Here is a 17,437-nt window from a genome sequence, read left to right on the forward strand (position 1 = left end):
TAGCCTGGTGGTAAGGGGGCGATAATTCCGCCCAAGTTGCCCGGATTCGAAACGCGCGGCCGTCGATTAAATTAGGGGACCGGATGCCCCACGCCCGGCTGGCTTGTTGGCGGTTATGCTTTCCTTCCACTTGTACCAAGGTGGCGCTGGGGTGACGTACCCACACGTGAGGCGGTGAACCCAGTGGGGTGAGTCCACGGGTCGGGGAAGGCACGCGAAACCTGCGACCTGTATCGAACATTCCCTGGTGGAAGGGGGGCCCAGTAATGGAGTTGCTACGCGGGTGGGCTGGTCCCTCCCCCTCCCCTCCTATTTTTTCACCAAAAAAAAAAAAGAAGATATCAGATGTGGGAAGAGAGAGGCTGATGGAATTGGAGAGGGGAATGAATGGGTGGGAAGATGGTGGCGAGGAAGAGACTTCGAGGTGGATCTCTTTCTTTTGTTTTCTATTTCTGTTGTTTTTGTTTGTTTGTTTTGGTTCGTTATCGCTCGTGATTTATTAAGTGAGGTTTATTTTGGTTATTTGGGATTTGCAATTATTACAGTGACGTTATGGCCATGTTCTTCTCTCGCCTGGAGTTGGTTCGATTTGGACCTCGGTGGCTGGGGCGGTGGGGACTCGGAGGGGGTGATGTGGACTTGGAGAGACTCGCCGTTATATACGGGACGGTGGTACGTTTATGAGCCCGGTTGGTACGAGGGCACTGCTTTTGGTGACGTTCATCCATCCGTTCTACTTCCCAGCGTTGAGCAGGTTTCGAGGGATGTGCACCGGATGGCAGGAGTAAGAAAGAGGCCGGCTTCACCGTCAAATATTTGGACTTCAGAATAATTGCGGCCAGTGATGGTCGGATCTTCAATATTTTAGTTGCGAGTCAGTGTTGTCACGAGGACGATTTGACTATAATTATTAGTTGAATCCAACAAAATATAGGAGGGAGGCGATAACCATGTGCTGCTTAGAAATATTCAAGCTATGATGAGTAGTGAGATGGTTTTGCAACAGATTGGATAGCATCATATGTGGCTAATCATTCTGGGGAAATCCTTTAGCTGAGCGAGAGGATTATCCGGTGCGCTCTGGAACTTATTATTTTTTTACTTTTTTGGATGTATTTGTACCTGCCATGTATGATACATCCGTTTTATAAAAAAATAAAATAAAATTTTGAGAGCTAGTTGCTAAAATCTTTTTTAAATTATAATAATATGTCTATAATTCAAATAAAGGTAGTTGTATGATACTACTATTTTTCTCCTACTTAATTTAATTCTTCTAATTATGATAAAGAGTTACAAATAGTACCATTTTGTTTAGTTGTTAGCTCTATTAAGAGAGAGAAAAATGAAATGTATTACCAAAAAAAGAAAAAACTGTAGTTAATACTCCCCAGACAGAAAGGAGTAAAGATTATTAAATGAGCAGTGGATCCTCTATAATCCTCACAATTTGGCTGCACAAGAAGTTCTGATAGTTAAAAAGGAACTATGGTAAAATTATCATTCCAATTAAGCCAATTATTGCCTCATAGACAGAGTGAAGTTTAGAATATTGCAGCTATAGTATTATGCCACATACCTGAACTATGGATATAGATTAAAACTATAGAAGAATCCATACTTATGTCTATGCACAACCTCATTGTAGGTGCTGTAATGAAAAGAAGGATCAGGCAGGTCAATTTGGTGTCCTAAATTTGCGGTCGATGTCTTCTAATGAATTGTGTTTTGAGTAGTTTCTTGTGATTGAAAGGTGCAAGGCTTAGGTATCACAGCCCATGGAAAAAAACCAAAAAAATCATAGGTGCTGAATGATTTTCCAGCACAAGATTATAACATGAAAATATTTCAGCCTTCCGGCTCAACTTGTTGACTTTATAATTATCCAACATAACATCGATTATATATTATGACTGTATCTCTGAGAGTGCATGGCACTTCATGCATCTAAGGTGTGATGTGTCATGAACATTGCAGACAAGTTTGTCCCAACCATAAGTGTTTCCGGAGTTATCTAAGTTGAGTGTGGCATGAAGCCCATGGAAAGATAAACCCTAAGCATAATACCCTTAATTAGAAGATTGATATGTTTGGTTGGAAGCATTGAGGGCAAACATTAGCACATGGACGAAGATTTTTATGCTTCTGTTGGAAAGATGTTCCTTTCTATTGTCAGACTCATCAGGTCCCAACTCCAAATTCTTGAAGATCAAGACATCTGAACTCATGCTACTCATGTATCCTCCCTTCAATCACCATATTTTTTAGGGGAAACTAATGTCCGGTCCATTTTTTGACCGGACTGTAATGATTAATCCCCGTTGAACATAGCTTTAACAACCGGTCCATACCCATTTCCAATGCATAATAAATGTTCATAAAAGACCATAATGCCCTTCACCTCCTTCATCTTCATTTTCCCTTTTTTTCCCCTGTTTTGAATCCTATTCCTTCCAAGACATCCCGTAAGGTCCGCGTGTGCCCGTTCCGCTTCTGCATCATCGGCTCCGACCTCCAGGCCAAGTGCGACTCCCTCTCCACCGCCGCCTCCCTTGCCCTCGACCTCCACCCGTGCTTCTTCCCCACCATCGCCGCCCGCGAGAGAATCCGGAGGCGAAAGGGTTTCGGCCGCGCTCCACCGGCCACGTCGCCGAGCCACCGCCGGCCTCGGCACTCTTCCGGCGCCGCCAGCCTCGCGGGAGGAAAAGGAAGGAGGAGAAGAAAGAAGAAGAGGCATCGGGAAGAAGAGAAGGAAAAAAAGAAAAATAAATAAATAAATGTATATATATATGAATGAACGAATAAATAAATAAATAAAATCAAGTCTTATCTACACACACTTAAATTTTTTTCTTTCCTTTTCTTCTATTTTTTTCTTTTCTTTTTTTCTTCTTTTCTTTTTCTTTTCTTTTCTTTTTTTCTTTTTCTTTCCTTTTCTTCTTTTTTTCTTTTTTTCTTTTTTCTTCTTCTCTTCTTCCTGTCTTCTTCTTTCTTCTTTCTTCTCCTCCCGCGAGCCGGCGGCGCCGGAAGGGGGCCGGGCCATGGCGGCCGCAGATGGAGGCCACGGGAGAGGGCCCGACCGTGGCGGCTTTATTTATTTATTTTTTATATTTTTTATTTCATTAGAATATATTATTTATTTGTTTATTTATTCATTCATTTATTTATATTTATTTATTTATTTATTTATGCATTTATTTATGCATTTATTTATTTATTTATTTTTCTTTTGTTTCTTTTTTTCTTTTCTTCTTTCCTTTTCTTTTTTTTTCCTTCTTCTTCTTTCTTCTCTTCTTCCCTTTTTCTTCTTTCTTCTTTCCTCTCCTCCCGCAAGCCGGCGGTGCCGGAAGGGGGCCGACCCGTGGCAACCATTGGAGAGGCCGCAGGAGGGGGCGGGGCCACCGTCGGCGGCGGCTGGCCAGCGGAGAACACCTCTCCTCTCGCGAGGCCGGCGGCTCCGGAAAGGAGCTGGGCCACGGCGGACGCGGGAGGAGGGCGGGCTACTACCGGCGATGGCCGCAGGAGGGGGCTCGTGAAGGGGCGGGGGCATTCCTGGCGGCGCGGTCATGGGAGGGGGCTCGGGAGGGGGCAAGCCGAGGCTGGCGGCGGTCGCGGGAGGGAGCTCGGGTGGGGGCAGAACGTGGGAGGGGGCTCGGGAGGGGGCGAGCCAGGGTCGGCGGCGGCCGCGGGAAGGAGCTCGAGCGGGGACAGGCAGTGGTCAGCAGTGGCCATACGTTTTTTTTCTTGTTCTTCTAGGAATGGGAGATCAAAAGGGGCAGGGGCATTTTCGGTATTTTTTGAAAAAAAAGAAAAAAGCTAAAGGACCGGGAATTAAAGTTGGCAGAGATACTGGACGGAAAGTTTTAAGACTGGTCAACAGGGATTTTTTATTATAGTGCGGTCTTTTAAAGGGTGGGGAATTAATTGCCCCTATTTTTTATTGGTCTAATGTCGGCAATACATTCACACACCTATCTACAAATTGCTATTTGACTTGTCACATTTTCCGTTAGTCAACGAGTTTCTTAGCATATACAATAGGATACAAGTGCCCAAACAAATTCTATGCCATGCCGAAATGGGTCAGAAAAAGGGCAAGCAAGTTCTTTAGCATACCTGGTGGGACAGTTGTATAGCTACCATTATGCTGCTGCATCCAGAGATTGATGAAGCGATTAAGAATAAAATGGCCACTGTGCAAAGGTCATTTATAGAGCGCTACATGGTATCTTTAGTTTCGGAACTATAATGGGTCGAAAGATTTGTTTCTGCTATTAAGAGCCGATGTTATAAGCTGCATCACTTTCCAATATCCATTGTGCTGGAATTAGCCGATCCTATCTTCATGATAGATGATCACCCCATCAATCTTCACATAAAAATGTTGAGGTCTTCAAGGAACCTGACTTTGAAATTTCAACCTATCACGAGGAAGAAGCCGAATCTTATCTTGTGGAGCTCTCAGAATGTGCAGACTTAGATAATAAGGAAGAGATCGTATATGCAATTGCAGGAGCATATCAGACTGAACAAGCAATCAATAATGCTTCGGTCAGTGAAATCACACCAATACATGGCTTGTCATTAGAGCCGACCATCCTCTCAGAGAGACAAGTACAGAACAGTAGTTCAAACTGCTTACTGTGCAGCATATCCCTATCCTAAGGGTTGGAGGGAAACCACCTCAATGGATACCACATCTTCTTGCCATCACTAGACATACAAGCCAAATCTATATGTAGGGAGCAAAGTATTCTACCGTATCCAACATACCCATGGGTTGGAAGCCAAGTATAGCAATGGGTCTTATGATGGGGACATCAGCTAGGCCACCATTTTATTTGCATATTTATTTTATTTTTATTTCTGGGCTTGTTTGCATTTTAGGGCTTATTTATATTATTTGTTGGCTTATTAGGATTTATTTCTGTGTAAGGGGGTTTTATGCTAATTGTGTATTTGGTCCCTATATATAGGGGACTATTTTCATGATTAGGATTTTTAATGAAGTGATTAAAATTTTCTCCTCTACGTTCTTCTCCTCTCTTTCTCTCTTTCCCCTCTTCTCTTCCTCTCCTCCTCTCCTCCTCTTCTTCCTTTCCCCTATCTTCTGGTTTTCACTGATCTGTCATTACAGCATCCTTCCCCCATCGTAGTGCTGTATAAACTTGGTATCAGAGCCTCGGCTTTGCCCCTATCGCCAAAGCCACGATCCAGTGCTTGTCTTTCCTCTCTCGGGCTTCATGCAAAAAAACAGAGAGGAAACCCCTCATCTGTTTTAGAGGAGAAAGGCCCGACACCCCTCATAGGCCCGCCATTCCACTGCTCGCGCTGTTCCCTTGCCCGCTCGTGGCCGCACCACCCAGAAAAGGGCACGCTCGCTGACCATTCACCACGGGAGACCACCGCGACCCCTGTGGCCACCTTCTATGGCTAGATCCGGGAGTGGGACATCGCTCTCCCTCTCCGTCGCCGCCCTAACGCCTCCCTCCGCCGCTACAACTCGGGCCGCCCGCGTCTGTCGCCAACCGCCTGCATCGGGCCCACAGAGGAGACCGCCACCGGGAAACCCGAGATTGGCTGCCACCGTCACCGTAGAGCCGGGCCCACAGAGGAGACCGCCACCGGGAAACCCAAGATTGGCTGCCACCGTCACCGCAGAGCTGCGGCCGCGACCTCCGCCCTGCCCGCAGCCGCCGCCACGAAGGGCGGCATGTCCTCCCAAAACCGTCGGGAGGTTGAAGAAAAGGATTAACGGGTAAGTCACAAAACCTGTTAACCCGAATCCGGTACCCCGGATCCAAAGAAGAAAAGAAAAGAAAAGAGTAGCATGTGCTTTGCACGCGGAGAAAAAAAAAACTTACCTCTGCTCATCGTCTACCTCTGTTCGCTCGTCGTCGTCGCCGCCCGTGAAGTGCCGCTCCACCCTAGCCGCCGCGGCCGTCGCCCCTCCAGCCTCACCAGCAAAGCCACCGCTAGAAGACCGCCGCCGCCTCCATCCTCCGAGCACCGCCTCCGCCGAGCGCCCCTTCAGGCACCACCTCCTCCGAGCTCTCCCTCCGAACTACAGCGCCGCTCCACCGCTTGCGCTGCCTCCGCCAGGCTCCGCCTCCACCGAGCTTCGTCCACCGACACCGGCGTTTCCGCCATCCTCGCCACCGCGGTTCCGCTGTTGCACGCCATCACCGCACCCGAGGGGACCACCGCCTAGGCCCCCCTCTTCTCCGAGCCGCTACCGCCATCCTCCGCATGCTTCTTCCTCCGCACCGTCTCCCCCTCCGCTTTCCCTTCTCTCGGCCACCTTTCACCTAAGACGTGAACCCCTTTTCCCCTCCCCATCGCAGACCCGCGCGCCAGCTTCCTTGAGCGCGGCCCAGGCCCAAGCAGCCGAAGGTTCGGCTTGGTCCAGGCCCGCGCGCATGCTTCTTTAAGCGCGGCCCAAGCCCAATAGGCCATAGGCCCTGTTTCAGGCCCGATACAGCGCATTCTTCAGTCTATTCCAGAAGCCCAGGAGCCCCTTGTGCTGCAGATCTAGGTCCACATCTCCAGCTAGCTTCATCCGGCGCCAACTTCGTGCTCGAGACTCTACAATAGACGCTTCCGGTTGACTGCATCCGCCACAGGTAACAGGTTCTTCCTTCTTTTGGGCTTGTTTGTCTAATTATGTTCTAGTTCTCATGCATGACAATCCTATTTTGAAAATTATTTTCTTGTCAAACTGCAAAATCTAGAACATCTACTACCACACCCATCCTACTCACTATTTAAATCTAGATATTAAATTAGCACACCTTAGCGATCGGATAATTCTCAACATCCGTCGATCATATAACTTTAGGATTAGAACGACTGTAATACGTACTTGCAACCTAACCTCTTATAGTGACTAATTTCCTACTTTAATTCTGAAATAACCAAAGTACAAATTAGTAACATTTAATTTTAAGTTTCTTTTTTGAAAATTTGCTGATTTCCGAATTGCATTAGTAAGTTGTCCTGCATCACATTTGGTCAGTTAGGGTTCATTAGTAGCATTGCATATCACATCATCAACTAGGAAGCCCTTGCATGCCAACCCGTAGTGGTAGGGAGTACCTTCTCACTCACTCTAAGACCCCTTTAGCCACAATAGATTCTGGAGTTCTGCAAGATCTTGTGGAACAAGTCGCTGCCTTACGAGCTGATCATGACGAATTCAAACGAGAGATCCGTGCTCTAGTACAACATCCTAGGACTCCTGAACCGTCAACCCCAATCACAGCTTATCCCGAGTTTGGTTTGGCCACACCACCTGTAGATCTTCCTCATCTTCCTAGGAACCAACATCCTCATGATCACCAGCACGATCTTGACGAACGACTACTTCGTACTGTAAGAGTAGATGCCCCCATATTTGCTAGTCAACTAGAGCCAAGCATGTATCCTGATTAGAGAGCAGCCATGGATAATTATTTTGAGTGGTACAAAATGACTGACGATAGAAAAGTACGATTCACTAAAATAAAGCTTATTGGGCAAGCTCACTGGTACTGGCATAATGTTGAACATATGCATGAGACCCAAAGGCTTCCTCGTATCACCACCTGGGAGGATATGAAGGAAAAGCTGAATGAGAAGTATCTGCCATTCTCTTACCGACAACGCCTTATGGATAGGTGGCAGAAACTAACTCAAGGGACATCAACCGTTGCTGATTACATTGCACGATTTGAGGAGTTTCATATGAGGTGCAGTGCCATCGAAGAGGAGACTGTTACTCTCTCTAGATTTCGGGCAGAACTCCGCGAGAAAATCCAGAAAGAACTAATCCTCTGAGAAATTACTACTCTTGGCCAAGCATACCAGTTGGCTCAAGATGTAGATAGTTTCTTACAAACCCCTGTAGTGAGGCGTACCGACCCTCAATCCATGGCCCCAGAAGCCCGACCTAATCAAAACTACCTCCCACAACCCAGGCAGCTTCCCAATCCTTCTAACCAGCCCGGCCCTAGCCAAGCACCGATTCGGACATCCCCGATACCTGTCCAGAACTCTTCAAATGATAAAGAAAAGGGCATACTAGATCCCAATCCTCATTCTAGAAGCCAAACCCAATGTTTCAGGTGCCAAAAGTTTGGCCATATCGCGTCCCAATGTAATGCTAAGACCTATCTAATGACTGAACTTGAAGTAGGGACCCAGGAGACTGAATGTGTCGAAGAAATCTATGAACCAAACATCGAGGATTTTGTAGAAGACTTTAGAGACGAACAGACCGGGTTAGAGTTTATCCGGCCTGAACCCCAAAATGAGCCCACTGATCGGAATGACCAAAATTCTAGGCTTCATGTGGTTCGGTATACTCTAGCTCAAACCAAGATCGAACAAGATTGGCGCAGAACCTCCCTATTTTACACGCTTATTAAGATCAATGGTAAAACATGCAAAATCCTATTTGATAGCGGAAGTTGCATCAACGCCATTGCGTCTGGAGTTGTTTCCCGCCTCGACCTGAAATCTACCCCTCATCCCAACCCATATAAGGTAGCCTGGGTAGATAATACATCCATCTCGGTGTCGGAAAGATGCCTTGTTCTGATTCAATTTGTATCTTATAAAGACGAGATCTGGTGCTACTGCCTTCCGATGGACGTAGGTCAAGTCATTCTAGGAAAATCTTGGTTATACGATAGGGATGTCACACTTCATGGACGTTCGAATTAGTGTAGCTTTATGTTTCAGGGTCAGAAAATTATACTGAACTCATTGCCCCCTCGGGAGCCCGTCCCTACCAAAAAGAGTGCTACCCTATAGAAAGATGAATCACTTCACATCATTACTTCGAACGCGGTAATGAAAGATATCGACAGCCAATCACCTGTGTTTAACCTTGTGGCTAGAGTTATCAATGTGAAGTCGAATCCTGAGCACCCACCCGCAGTAGTTTTCCTGTTGGAGGAGTTTCACTCTGTTTTTCCTCGGGATCTTCCGGATACACTTCCTCCGATGCGTGATCTCCAGCATGTCATTGATCTCATTCTTGGAGCATCCTTGCCAAATCTTCCCCATCATAGGCTCAACCCAAACAACCACATCGAACTGAAATATCAAGTTGACAAACTCCTCACTCAAGGATATATTTGTAAGAGTTTGAGCCCCAGTGCTATACCCACACTCCTCACCCCCAATAAAATTACGGTTAAGTGTCGTTTTTCCATCCCTAGGATGAACGACCTCTTAGATTTTATGTCTAAAGCCACGATCCCATGGCAAGATGTCAGTATGGACTTCGTGTTGGGATTTTCTCATACCTATATCAAGCACGATTTCATATTTATGGTTGTGGACCATTTTTCAAATATGGCTCCCTTTCTCTTATGTCCTAGGACTTCTAACGCTTCTAGAGTTGCCAAACTTTATTTCAATGAAGTCGTTAGACCTCCTGACCTTCCAAAATCTATTATATCTGATAGAGATATTAGATTCGTGAGCTCCTTTAGGAAAATTCTTGGGCACATAATTGGCACTAAGTTAAAATTTTCGTCGGCCTATGCTAGGACCTGGGATTTACTGTTACCGACTACCGAGTTTGCATATAATAGTTCGGTCAATATGTCCTTAGGCATGAGACCTTTCGAAGTGGTGAATGGATATAAACCTAGGCAGCCCTAGACTTGATTCCCATGTCTCATCAACATAGAGTCTTTGAGTCTGCACAATCATTTGCATCACACCTGCAATCACTGCATCAGAAAATCAGCAAACATATTCACTCTAATAACTTAAAATATAAATCCCTTACTGATTTGCATAGATGTTATAAAGAATTGAATGTAGGCGATTATGTTATGGTGAGAATTAGACCTGAATGACTCCCTTTGGGAACGTTCAAAAAGTTGCAATCTCGTAGTGCGGGACCGTTCAAAGTCCTAAAGAAAATCAGTTCGAATGCTTATGTTGTAGATCTTACTGAAGCTTATGGGATTAGTGCGACATTTAATATTAAAGATTTAGTCTCATACAAAAAGTCAACATTCATTCCTTTTGATCCTTTTGTTGATGCACCCGCTTTTGTTGATCACCCTGACCCAGTACCTGCTATTGAGCCTCCACCTCCAAAGTTTCATGCACGCAGAGAACACATAGAACATATATTAGATGAGCAGGTTATATCTACCAGAAGAGGAAGCTACCAACGTTACCTTGTTTAGTGGAAAGGTCGATTCGAATCGGATGTGACGTGGATTTCGCGAGCAAAGTTGCAGCGCCTTGACCCTGACCTTCTGGAGCAGTACGACAGCCGGCCAGATCTGCACTCGAAGGAGTCAAGTTTTTTTTTCCATCCGGAAGGAGTTGATGGGGACATCAGCTAGGCCACCATTTTATTTGCATATTTATTTTATTTTTATTTCTGGGCTTGTTTGCATTTTAGGGCTTATTTGTGTTATTTGTGGGCTTATTAGGATTTATTTCTGTATTAGGGGGTTTTATGCTAATTGTGTATTTGGGCCCTATATATAGGGGACTATTTTCATGATTAGGATTTTTAATGAAGTGATTAAAATTTTCTCATCTACGTTCTTCTCCTCTCTTTCTCTCTTTCCCCTCTTCTCTTCCGCTCTTCCTCTCCTCCTCTTCTTCCTTTCCCCTATCTTCTGGTTTTCGCTGATCTGTCGTTACAGCATCCTTCCCCCATCGTAGTGCTGCATCATCTTATCTCTACCAGATTCTTCATGGTTTCTACTTGCTACTCAAGCTTAAGTCCAGCCTCTTCTAGATCCTCTATAGCTTTTAAATCGGTCAAGTTGAATGATATCCAAGTCCAAAATGAGGCCTGACAGATACATCCCATCCTCCTAATCGTCAAATGATGGGATGTGGGGGGCATTGTTTACACCACATTCATACTAGCTATGATCAAAAGGGAGATACGCCAAGGAAGGTTCAGGCCAAACCACCAAAGATGCAGGCCAAGTAAATATGGTGTACATCCAAGAGGGCAAGAGTGCTCGGCTTAGGACAAAGCCTTAGTGGACCAGAGTCCAATAATAGTGGTTGGCCAGCGATTACAACTAACCGTGCATGACAAGTGTAGTCAAACATACCATGCATGGAAATAGTGGCTCATATCGCACATAGCAACAAAGGCGAATGTCCATATTAAGTAATAGTACCCAACTTTCCACAGTCCATGACATGAGAAGTAGGATAGCACTACCTATCATATAGAGTTGATCATGGACCAAGCCTTGGGCCTAAACTACATTCATTTGTAGTTGAGCTTATGGTTGGGCCTCTTTAAAATTTGATATTTTTGTGCTCAAGTAGGGCCCATAATCACTATTATCATATATGGTAACAGTAGGCCATGTCGCATAAAATAGTGAGAAACATGCCTAAGATGAGTAGTAGCACCTATCTTACTAGTTAAGAGGAGCCAATGATAAATATCAAATTATAATTTGAACAAAAGAACCCTTCGACAATCTAACTTACCAATGATTTTTTTTTTATTTTAGCTTACCTTACCAGTAGTCTTGTTAGCCTAGGAGTAGTGTTAACTTAGACTTCTACTATCATAGAGTGAGCTTCTTCCTCGAACAGTGGTGTGATAATGGCGAAAATCTCTAAAAATCAAAGCACCTAGATCCATGCTACTCTTGCATCGTCCCTTCGGTCACTATCTTTCTGATTGCTCTAATGTCAGTGGTACACTTGCACACCTCTCTACTCGTTGTTATTTGACTTATCACCTTTTCCATCAACCAACGAGTTCCTTGGCACGTCCTGATGGGACACAAGGGCTGAAACAATTTCCACGGCAGGTCCAAAAAGGATAGGAAAAGGCAATACTTCCTTTCACGACTCCTACATTTTAGCTAGTGTCACCACTCCTTCTACGTTCCAGATAGGAGTAACTGCTGGTCAGTCATCCTTGTTGGGTTTTACTTTACTAAAAGCTTTATCCTAGGCCAATAGCTTTCACTCCTCTTGATCTGCACCTTAGGTACTAGGGCTGCACCTTGATGCTTTAGCCTTGCCCTTGGTATTTCAGCTTGCATCTTTGGAATTTCAGCCTACACCTTTAGTGTTTTGACTTGTACTCCAAATACTCTGTCCGAGGTTGGCATCCTTTTAATAGAAGCCAGCCTGCTGACTGAGTACTTCGGCCTACAGATTGAGTACAACTTTGGCATATTGCAATGCAATTTGATCTGCTAGCTGAGTCCAACTTCAACCTAGGGGTTGAGTACTTCGACCTACTGACCGAGTTCTCAGTTTGCACCTTCATACTTGATCGAAGGTTGACGTCCTTCTAGCACCTCTTATTCTACCGGCAAATATGTCTCTCGTACAAACCTATTATTACTCAATTTATACTAGATGACTTTCTGAAGTTGATCGTTAATAGATCTATGGATTGCAGTCATTGGTCTGCATATGTTGTAAATATAGGTGTAGCTTAGGCTTTAGTTGGACATTTGGATGATTAGGTTGCAATTTAAACCGCAAGCTTGAACCAGATCTATACTGTAGACATGAACTTCAATGTTAAGTCAAATGAAGGATTTGGGCCTTGGTTAGTGTGACTGTACATTCATAGACTGGTCTGACAGATGATCTTTGTAGGACTACTATAGAACAATTCACATAGGATATGGTGGCTATGGATATATATTGTATATGTTTCTTTGTATTTGAATACAGTAGTGTATATTGCTTTCAATATAGGTAAAGTGGTATATGTTGTTTTAGATATAGATTGTCACGCCCCGACCTAAGATTACGAGCCGAGGGTCATGGAAATCGCCGCATGCTCATAGAAAACTCTCTACACAAACATACAAGGCATTTCATCATGATAAAGAGGAATAGAGAATTAATTGGTCATAAGGTTGCTCAATATACATTATCTATAAATAAATGAACCGCATGCAATTTTATTTAATTATAGGTCACCTTTTACAATATCACCGAAATCAATGATCTTTTATAGTGATCGACAACTTGGTAGAACAACAATCATGTCCTTTCTAGTAGCTAAATGCCATCTATTGCTCCTGTAGTACACCAATTTTTGAATACCATGCCGGGCAAATAATCTAGTTGGTGATACTGTAGCAATATCCTTCATAACCAAAAATTTATTCCATATGTACTTAAGCATATATTATATTGAACAGCATATGTATTTGATTTTCAAGAGCCGATTCTAATTTAGTATGGAATCCAATACTTTGATTCTTATATCTTTCATATTTTTAGAAATTTTGTCATTATTATTATTAAATATATTTATAGACTAAATCATTAGTTAGTAGCTTTGATGCACAATGAAAATTGAGTTTTCGAAATAATTGTACCTACTTGAGATGTGCACCATCCAACCGGGTCCTAATCCAACATCCATTTTGAACCTAGATTTGAAATGTACTCCAATTGGATGGATCCGCACCAGGACTTTGACCACGTCCAGATTTCAGTGCGGATCCCATCCAATTCTTGGATGAGTTTGGGCCCTTTTGGGTTATATAAATAAAGATCTGGATTCAAATTATCAAACCCCTCAGCAAGCCTGGCTTTTGGTTCTGGAAGTATCCGGATCGTATCTGACCCGATCCGTGTCAAAGTCGGAATCACCCCAAAATTGGAAAAATCTGCACCGGACCCATTTAAGCCATTGCTAGCCCTACCCTATGGGGGCGTTTGGTAACCCCAACAGGATCACCATAGTGATCTAAGATCCCCGGTGATTCGAATGCTGGGATGATTTGATTCCCAGTGATCTAAGATCAATATGTTTGGCAGGCAATGGTCCAGTGATTAAAAATTTCCGGATATCCATGAGTAACTTGTTTGGTATGGTACGAGAATCTAAAATCACCGACCACATATTACCACAAATACCCCTGATATATTTTAGATGGATTTTTTATGTGTTTTTAATTCTCATGAATCAAAAATATAAGTCAATATGCTAATTTCTATAATAGGATCACCGCCATGTAGGATCACCGTGGTGCAACCAAACGCGGTGATCTCATCACCTCCACCCACATGACTCGGTGATGGGATACCGTCCTTGAGGTCAGGAATCCAAGATCAACCCAGGGCAATGATCCTAGGTTGAAAATTAAAGACAAAAATACCTCTCAAGTTAGCAAAAAAATTGATATATCAATATACCATCAATACATTATGTCAATATTATATATATATAATATTATGTTGATATTATATATTATATTAATGATATAAATTATATTATAAAATATTACTAATCATATTATTATGCTATTACTATTGAAGGATAATTTTAAATTATAGTAGAAATATATTATTATATTTTATATTTATATAATGAAAATATTTAATATATTACTATATTACTCCTATTTACCTTATTTTTCTAATCAAAATAATTATTTGTATTAAAAAAATGTATTATAAGTATAAATAAAAATATTAATTCTATAATGAAAAATAACATATTTTTATAAGATTAATAATTTATAGGAGTAATAAATATATTTTTATATGATATATTAATAATTAATATATTGATAAATATATTAATATATTATTATAATATATTTTATATGATTAATAAATATATGATAAGGGCTACTAAAAGTAGAATATGTGACAAAATTATGGAGCTATTATAGAAATTAGCATATTGGCTTACATTTTTAATTCATTGGAATTAAAAACACATAAAAAATCCATCTATAATATATCAGGGATATTTGTGGTATTATGTAGTCAGTAATTTTGGATCCCTGAATCATACCAAACAAGTTACTCATGAATATTTGGAGATTTTTAATCACTGAACTATGGTCTACCAAACATATTGATCTCAGATCACTGGGATCAAATCACCTTAGAATTCAGATCACCAGGATCTTAGATCACTGTGGTGATTCTGTTGGGTTACTAAACGCCCCTATAAAATACCGAGAGAGGCGAGTTCCTGAGCCTCGAACAAGCTGAATGGCCGCCTCCGATACCTACTCGAAGAGGTCCGATTCGGATGGCGAAGGGAAGAGGCGGAGCTCGGCGGATGACCGCCGGGCGAGGAATCATCGGTCGGACGGGAGGGGACGCGGGAGAGGCGAGGATGGCGAGGATGGTAGAGATGTTAGGGTTCGAGAGAGGGACAAGAAACGAAGGTCCGACGAGGAGGTGCCGCCGATTCCAACGCCCGAGACAGCCACGACAAGCCTAGATTCGGCGGTGCTGATTCTAGGGATCCTCCGAGAGATGAAAAGTAAGCACCGTGACGAGGGTCGCAGCCGCTCCGGTGACAAGGGTTTCGATTCGGGTGGCCAAGGAAAGAGGCGGAGCTCGGCGGACGATCATCGGGACCGCCGACACGCTGACGATGGAGAGAAGGCGAGGAATCACTGGTCAGTACAAAAATTACTTATAGATTATCATATATAATTTTTTGGCTTGTGAAAATTGCTTATAGATTATCATGTATAAATATTATAAAAAAAAAACTTAGAAACTGCTAAGGAGATATCTAGAAAATTATTTTCTAAAAATTTCAATATTATCATATATCAAATAGAGTTTACCATTTTTAGTTCGCTGAAAAAGGCAACAAGGATGTATATGAAGATGCTTTGTCAGTTTCCTCCAACATCTTAAAAATTTTACATAGTTTCAATGCTTTTTGTACTAAATAGATTGTCTCCAATGTATTATGTCACGCCCCAAATCCGGATCATGACACGGCCGTGCTATTGCAATCTTATGCACACAATAACACGAAGCCACTTAAAATTTCATAATAAAAATAAATAGTTTCATTTACTAATGTCATAACATTATTCATGAAGTTGGAACAGTACAGAGCTTCTAAAGTTTAATTATTACATAACATTTTCAGTTACCCCAACCCTGAATAACACCAAGCACCCTGCTCCTAGTAGTCTTATTCATCTGTAGAAAAAAATAGATGCAAAGATATGAGCTACACAGCTCAGTAAGTAACCAAGTACTATCTTATTGGATCAAGTACAATTATGCCAATGCAGTGATTAAAAAGCCATTAGTTGTAGCAAAATAAAACATTTTATAGATGATATACACAAATCAGGTCACAAAGCAATGCATGTTCCATCCATGAAAGTTCAAAATCATGATAATGCAAATTATATAGAAATATTGCCATTTATTCATACTTTATAAAACATACTCTCAGACGGATGTGCTGCTATGGTCATTATAATCCCGTGACAGGGCCTGTTAATCTTAGTCGACTAATTCTGTTATTCGTTACCAACTTTAACCCGTTGGCAGAGGGCCTGTTATTCTTTGGATGCTAGCTCTAGGGTGTCGACTGGCCTCTATTTCTAGAGGTGGTCATAGCTATCTGAGAGTTCATAAATCATATTCCTTTTCTTTCATAAATCATAATCATCATAAATAGGTTGGAAAATGATAAATGACATTATATAATTTAAAATGTATAAACATGCCTCAAATATCATTTTTCATGCAGTCTAACATAATCATAATTTCATAACTCATACATCATCAAATATTCATGAAGGATGCTCTTTAATCAAATTCATGTATCACATGCAATCATATACTTGATCCTAATTTTGAGGAGAATATATCATAACCAATACATTTTTATAATGATGAATAAATAGTAATTTAAAAACTTTAAGATTAGTGCCAAGGTTACTTACAGCAATATGCTTTCCAAATTTTTTACGTCCGGGTGACAAATCCTTGATCACCTAAATAAATAACATAAGGGTCACATTATTCTCTATTTATTTCATAATTTTCTAATTTATCATAACATGAATTTACTTGCTTGGATCTCAAGTCCAATTTACCTAATTTAGAGCCCTTGGACTCGATTTAGAACCAGATTGGGTTCATGTAGGTCAATTGGGTCTTTAATTAAAGAATTGGGCTCGGTTCTTAATTGGGTCTAGCCCTTTCGGGTCAATTTGGTCTTCTGATTAGGTTATTGGGCTCAATTTCAAGTCCAATTAGATTTAATTTTGGTCCAGGGTCAATGTGGCTGATTTAGGCTTGAGTCAGGGTCAACCCGAAGTCAATTTGGTCTCAATTTAGTTAAACTGATTTTGAATTGGTCTTGATTCATATTCAATTTGGGTCTGCCGAGACTAACTCAGCTTAATTGGGTTCAGACCAACTCAATTGGGCTTAATTTGGTTCGGATTTAACCCAATTCACAGTTTGGGTTCGTTCGGACTTAGCCGATTCTGATTAGGCTCGGGTTTAGACAAATTTGGCTAAACCCATTTTTCTTTTCTTTTATTTGGGCCTAACAGGTTCGAACCCGAACTCGGATCCGACCCGTTAAGTCGGACCCGTTAAGGGTCTTTTTTTTTCTTTTATTTTATTTTATTTTCTTTTTATTTTCTTTTTTTTTCTTCTTTTCTTCTTTTTCTTTTCTTCC

This window comes from Phoenix dactylifera, chromosome 3 (genome assembly GCF_009389715.1).
Source record: "Phoenix dactylifera cultivar Barhee BC4 chromosome 3, palm_55x_up_171113_PBpolish2nd_filt_p, whole genome shotgun sequence".
Lineage (NCBI taxonomy): Eukaryota > Viridiplantae > Streptophyta > Magnoliopsida > Arecales > Arecaceae > Phoenix > Phoenix dactylifera.